We start from the raw sequence: 7,500 nt of genomic DNA, 5'->3' as shown, positions 1-7,500 counted from the left end.
AGTTTTTCCTTGTCTCTCGGATAGATATTTCTTATCCTTCCACATTTCCTATGTCGTCTTTTTATTTTCTTTCTTGGTCGACTGCTGTCTATTGTTATTGATGTAATTGCTGCTTTAATTACACTTATTTCAATATTTCTTTCCTTACACTTCTGCACTTTTCCTTCCCTTAGGTCTAACGAGGTTTCACCCTCCTTTTCTATAAGGTTGTTCATCTCAATAGAGTTGGAAGTGATGAGTGCTCGGCAGGGAAGGCAGTCATTTTGGCTCTGCTTTCATATATGGTGACAGGTTTTAGAGAATATGTGGCTGCAATTAAGGACATTCGCTGTCACACACATTTCATTACAAATAGGAAACTGGAATTCATGCTCAGCATCTCTGATAGAGTTTATTACTTCTATACTTGTAAATTCTTCATCTTTTCTCACTTTTTTATTTGTGAGAGGCCCGTGTAAGTGATGATTATCATTCAGAGTGTTTCTTTCCCCTGGAAGCTCTACCAAGAGAGTATCATGACCCCCACGAAGAATATGGGATCCATAGGAACACTGGACAATACTTTTGTGTGTCTCATTTTTAGACGGTGTAAAAGACCAATGGAACGGTAACCACTCCGAATTAACATACAATTGGTGTACAGTAATGATATCGAGATTTACTCTCGGGATCCTCTGGTCTAACAGATGAGAAAATGGTGCATCTTTTTTTGTAAGATGGAGAACACCAAGCAGTCTATTCTTTGACCGTAGTTTAAGAGTGAGAGTCTGAGTAGCTTTTGCTGGTACGCTTCAGCCTCTCATAGGTCCATAGTTGCCTTCTGGCAGCTTTCGTGAATGGAAACTTTGACGGATTCTTTTGGAGAATTCTACGGTTTCTCAGCCACAAATACAAACTTATCACCACAGTTTTATGGTTAATGAGGCTCGACCAAATTTAGATGTTTGAAAACATTGAGTTTCTTGTTTCTTTTTTAAATTTGTGAAAAAATGTTAGATCTCATGGATCTAACATACTCCTTTTATCTCCATCGTTAGCTTTTTGTGATTTCAAGGTTTTTCCATTTGTGAGAAATGGGAAATCTTTCAACTCTATGCGTGCGTACGGATGATGTTTTGACGCGGCCCGAAGGGATTTCTCCCCGTCATCTCTTTTTTTCTGCTTCGGGGGAAAGAGGAGCGGGGGTGTCGCCGATTGGATACAGCGGCCTTGCTATGGGTGTGCTATGTTTTGCTGCGCTGCTTCTGACCCAAGGCGGTGGGCGAAATGCGGTGGAAACTCGTCGCCCGGGGGGAGCCGGGATGGGAGGGGGTAAAGGATGGTGGGTGGGAGTGTGAGGAGATGGAATGGGTGGGACTGGATTTTGTGCCTTTGTTTTTTGGCTACCTCCTTTGTAAGGGGGAAAAAGCCGTTGGTATATGTATGTACGAGGGGTGATTGAAAAATTCATGGCCTATAGTAGTAGCTTTTTTCACGAAAAAATTAATCTTTCAGAAGCCGGTATAAGAATGTTCAAGATTTTATCATAATATTTATTTTATTTTACAGATAATTAATCTGGGATAGCAAGGTATTGTATTGAAAATGAACAAAATTGGTCATCGGGCAGTCATTCATTACTCTCACCTCAAAGGCTTAACTCCAAAGGAAATTCATGAGGACATGATGGCTACTCTACAAGACAATACTCCTTCATACAGCACGATTAAAAAATGGGCAGTTGATTTCAAACGAAGCAGGGACAGCCTGAAAGATGACCCTCGTCAAGGAAGACTTGCCACTGTTACCACTCAAGATATCATTGACAAAACCCATGATATGTTGTTCACAGACCAGCGTTTAACAGAACGTTTTATTACCACAGAGTTGGGCATCTCCCAAGAACGTCTTCTTGCAATTATCCACAACCATCTTCAAATGATGAAGTTCTCAATTCGATGGGTCCCAAAACTTCTTGGACCTGATCAGAAGATGCAAGTCTTACCGAAGTTCCTTGGAAACCATCGATTGTTGAAATTGTATAATAGACAATTTGAGGAATTCCATCAAATCATCTTGAGGAAACATAGACATCACAAGGTTCAAAGTTCTGGAACTCTTCAAGATTAGCAAATCTGCGAGACAAAGTTTCCATCAAGCCATCCCTGAAATATGGAAACCTAAACCACTTGATTATTGTTACGGTAAGATGAAAAGTGTTTGCAAGAAACTTAGCTTCTCACCTTCTCACCAGACGCCTGGTAGGCTAGTGCCTGTCAGCCACTGAGTCCCGATGAACGATTTTCCTCCATTCTTGTCGATTCGCAAAGGTCTCTTCTCTCTCAATTTCAGTCAGGCTACTTCCCCTTGCCGCCAGTGCTTCCCCAACTCCTTCAACCCATCTCTTCCTTGGTCTTCCCACAGGTCTTCTTCCTTGAGGTCTATATTCCAGATATTTTCTCGGTAACTGGTTCTCGTTCATTCTTTGCACATGTCCATACCATCTTAGCTTGCTTCTCTCCACCATCTCCAAAATTGATACAACTCCCAGCTCTCTTCTTATATCATCATTCTTCAACCTGTCTCTCCTAGTCACTCCTTTAATCATTCTCAGCACCCTCATCTCTGCAGCCTGTATCTTTGATCTTGTTCTGCTTGTCAATGTCCAGGCTTCTGATCCATAAGTCAGTATAGGTCTTAATATGGTGTTGTATATTGTTGTTTTACATTTTCTGGGGATATTTTTGTCTTTCAGTAGTGAATATAGCGTGCTTATATTTGAATTGTATTTACATATTCTATTGTTTAGTTCTATGTCCTGTCTATTTTCTTTTTCAAAACAAACTCCAAGATACTTAAAGTTGGTTACCTGCTTTAATCTCTCACTCCCCACCTCCACGTCCACTTCCACATTTCTTCTACCAACATACATAACTTCAGTTTTGTTTACATTTATTTTCATTTCCCTTGTTCTCAGCGTATTTTCCCATCTATTCATTGCATTCTGTAGTTGTTGTTCATTGTCAGTGATAACTGCTATATCATCTGCATAAGCAAATGTGATTTCATTGTCGTCATCGCATATTTCTTTCATACATCTGTCCATATATATAATAAAGAGCAGCGGCGATATGACACCACCCTGCCTCACACCTGTTCTCACTTCGATCCATTCGCTCTCCATATCTCTTCCTCTAACTTTACTCATTGTCTCATGTAATATGCTTTTTATTGCCCTTTTTAGTTTACCAGGTATTCCATACTCTTCATGTCCCAATGCTTCCCACAGTTTCTTCCTAGGTACCCTGTCAAAAGCTTTCTCCATATCAATGAATACAGCATATTTATCCTTATTCCATTCCCAGTCTTTTTCCAGAAGTAGTTTCATAGCAAATATTAGATCTACTGTTCCTTTTCCAGGCCTAAAGCCATGTTGCCACTTCCCAATCTTTTCCTCTACCAGTCCTCTGAGTCTCTGTTCCAGCACTCTTTCATAAATTTTTCCAGCGTGTGAAAGCAGAGATATACCTCTATAGTTTTCACATCTTGTTTTATCTCCCTTCTTATATATTGGGCACACTATAGCTCTCCTCCAGTCATCTGGGATCCTCCCCTCCTCCCACGCTATGTTGAAAATTCTCCTTAGCCATGTCACTCCCACATCATCCAGTGCTTTAAATATTTCACTTGGGATTCCATCTTCACCCGTTGCCTTTCCATTTTTCATTTTCTTAATTGCATTAATTACTTCCTCTCTCGTAATCTCATCCATTTTCCCATAATTTCCATTGTGTACCACCTCCTCATGCACTAGATTTTCATCATTCTCCCTTATAAAATTCTCCACGTTTAATAACCCTTCAAAATATTGCATCCATTTTTGACAAATATGTTCCGGCTCAGTAAGAAGCTCTTCCCCATCTGCACTTTTCAAGGCTCCTGTCATTGAATTCTCTCCTTTTCTATAATTTTTGGCCATGCTATAAACTTAAAAAGAAGTTTGCCTGTCTTGTTGAAAATAGTGATTGGAGCAAACATGCCAGCTCTAACTTTATGATCAACCTATCAGACAAATCTTTAAGTATCCATGTGAAGTGTGTTTTAGATTATGGTCTTAGATTTGCTAACCAACATATTGGTTATGTGGATATAGGCAAAGACTTTGGCAATTTGGAAAAATAAGGTGATGTTCCTGTACAAGATCTTAGTATTTGCAAAGGACTCATATACAATTTACAAACAGCTCCTAGCACCCCAAATTGTCAAAGACGTTTTTCACTAGCTTACAAAGAATTGAAAAATGATAAAGATTTACATATTACTAGAGCTAACAAAAGTATTTTCTTGGTTATTTTGAACAGAATTGATTATGTGGACAATATAAAAATCATGTTGAATGATGAAGTCACGTATTCTAAATTCCATAACAATCCACTGGAGTCAGTTAATGCAAAGTTTAATAAGAATCTTAAGAATTATTTGAAATGGAATGACTTATTCATTGAAAGTCAAAACAGGCTCAGGCAAGAATAGAGGCTCATGAAATAGAGGTTTAGAAAATAGAAGCTCAAAAGGAGGCTTATGAAAATAGAGGTACAAACTAATAGAAATAGAATTACAAAGGACTCATTTAGCTGCTCACTCTAACCACGGCACAAACGCTGATAGTCAACCAAATGTAGAGTGTTTCGATGTTACTCTATGTGGCAGGTTGTTACACAAATTCTCAGAGAGAGAGAGCAGGAAGCACTCTTCTTACAATTTGAAAAATTGGTTCAACGGCTCAACAATGATACAACACACAACCCCTTCTTAATCTAAACCTATTTACAGGGAAAGCTCTAAAAGTTTATATGTCCTTGAATACCGCTGGGACCTCATATGATAATTTCAAAGAGAAGATCGTCAGTGCATATGAACGTAAGCTTGAAGCATATACGATAGAATTCCATAACTTAAGAAATCAATAGCATACATTGTGTTTGTATCATAAATAGATAAAGCCTGCCAATAATGACTAAACTCTGATAGTATTTTTCAAGAATGGTGTCGACAATAATATAAGGATAAATTTAGAGGGTCAAAAGCCCTCTCATCTTATAAAAGCAGCTACTCTTCCTGATTACAAAGGATTACAAAGGCGGAGCATGCCAACAGGAGACCTTTTGGTCCATATCCAGGTCGGATGCGAAAAAATTATAATAATGATAGATAAATAAATAAATAAACAAATAAATAAATGAATAAATAAATAAATAAAATAAATAAATAAATAAATAGATAAATAAATGAATAAATAACTAAATAAAGAAATAAACAAATAGATAAGTTGATAAAGGAATAAATAGATGAATAAATGAATACATAAGTAAATCAATACATAAATAGATAAACAGATAAATAAACAGATAAACAAATAAACAAATAAATAGACATACAAATAAACAAATAATTGAATAAATAAATGAATAAATAAATGAATAAATAAATAAATAAATAAATAAATAAATAAATAAATAAATAAATAGATAAATAAATGAATGAATAAATAAATAAATGAATAAATAAATAAATAAATAAATGAATAAATGAATAAATGAATAAATGAATAAATGAATAAATGAATAAATGGATAAAAGAATAAATGAATAAATGTATAAAGGAATGAGTGAATAAATGAATAAATGATTAAATGAATAAATGAACAAATGAACAAATTAATAAAAAATAAATGAATAAATGAATAAATGAATAAATGAATAAATGAATAAATGAATAAATGAATAAATGAATAAATGAATAAATGAATAAATGAATAAATGAATAAATGAATAAATGAATAAATGAATAAATAAATAAATAAATAAATGAATAAATGAACAAATGAATAAATGAACAAATAAATAAATGAATAAATAAATAGAAAGTCGAATGTAGATTGCAGACTGTATATGGTAGGAGTGTAGGGGGTCAGGATGGTCCAGTTTTTAGCGAGTTTTAAACCAGCGCATTTGAAATGTTATACACTAATATTTCCGTAAACTGGAAAATCAATTACATCATCAACTGAGTGTACTACGATAAGACTACACCAAAAGTAGACATCCCAGAGCCTACCCTACGCGGACTGCATGAATCCTACACTTAAGGTGTACCATTCATTTGCATTCGAGGTAATAATTACTGTCAAGTTGATGGAGTAGCAATGGGATGCCCCTTGAATTATTAATGGCAAACTTTTTCATGGGTTGCATTGAAGAAGAGTATTCAGAAAAGAAAAAAAAATACAGAGATTTGCTGTCGATACAATGATGACATTTTCATAAAGACTAAGAACAGTAATGATGCTGAAAAACTCCGCCACCTACTACAAGAAACCTCTGAACTCACCTTCACCATGGAAGATGGCGCTGACGGACCCTAGCCCTTCCTCGACCTCCTAGTGAAACAAACTGAACAATCTTTTAACACAGAAGTGTACACTAAACCCACAGACCCAGGATACTGCCTTAACTGTTCTATAGAATGCACTCAAAGATATGACTCTACCACCTGTGCCTAATCCGAAGAGCATTCACTAACTGTGGCACATGGAAACAAGCAAACAATTAAGTCGAACGTTCCATCCAAGAACTAATCAATAGGGGCTTCAATGAGAAAGATATTTACCACCAATCTAAGATAATAAAAGAGGGCTGGTACATAGATAACAATAATCAAAATAAAGAGATTAAAGTTAATCTATTATAAACCCACTTTTTCATAATCCCACAAAAAAGATGAGCGTATAATGAAAGAGATTATAAAAAGGAATAAAAACCAGGTAAACCAGAGAAAATACTTAACATGATAATTTAGTAAGATAAGGAAGACCAGCCACCTCCTTTTTAGAAACAGTCATCTGACATCAGAAGCCTCTAAAAAAACACTCAAAAGAAGCCCATGGCATAGCACTAACAAGAAACATCATAGAAGAAATGTCACATCACAATATCTAGTAGATAAACACAGTTATGTTTCAAATTCTAATTGCATTTGCACTTTTTAAACCAAAACTAGCGATTCAATTTTATAACCCTCAAGAAAGTATGCATTTTGATACTATTTACTTCTAATTACCAAATGCATTTATTGAACTGTATAAAACCCCTTTCCGTCGTAAAAAAAAATGCGATTTTTTTATGATTTAGGGACTTGTGTTTCTTGTCCATATTCTGATTCGCTCACTCAATATACGAGAATAATGCTTTGTTACAAGTCGTCCATCATATACATATCTACCAAATATTATTACATGTATTGCTTATCTCTTCATCCGACCCAATTTACCTCCAAACAAAAGAGAATTGTCTATAGAAGATGGAACTGAACCACTCTTTTTGAGGATTTGCGTAAATTGGAAGAAAAGGGATTATTCTATTTTAACACAGATTTGCTGGAACAGTTACATGATAAGAGCACACAATCCCGCCACCGCAGCAACTCAAACCGACTTTTCTCTCCTGGTCTGATAGAAACTGA

The sequence above is a fragment of the Oratosquilla oratoria genome, chromosome 15 (genome assembly GCF_046742065.1).
Source record: "Oratosquilla oratoria isolate Oo_2021 chromosome 15, ASM4674206v1, whole genome shotgun sequence".
NCBI lineage: Eukaryota > Metazoa > Arthropoda > Malacostraca > Stomatopoda > Squillidae > Oratosquilla > Oratosquilla oratoria.
This window is presented reverse-complemented; position numbering follows the sequence as displayed.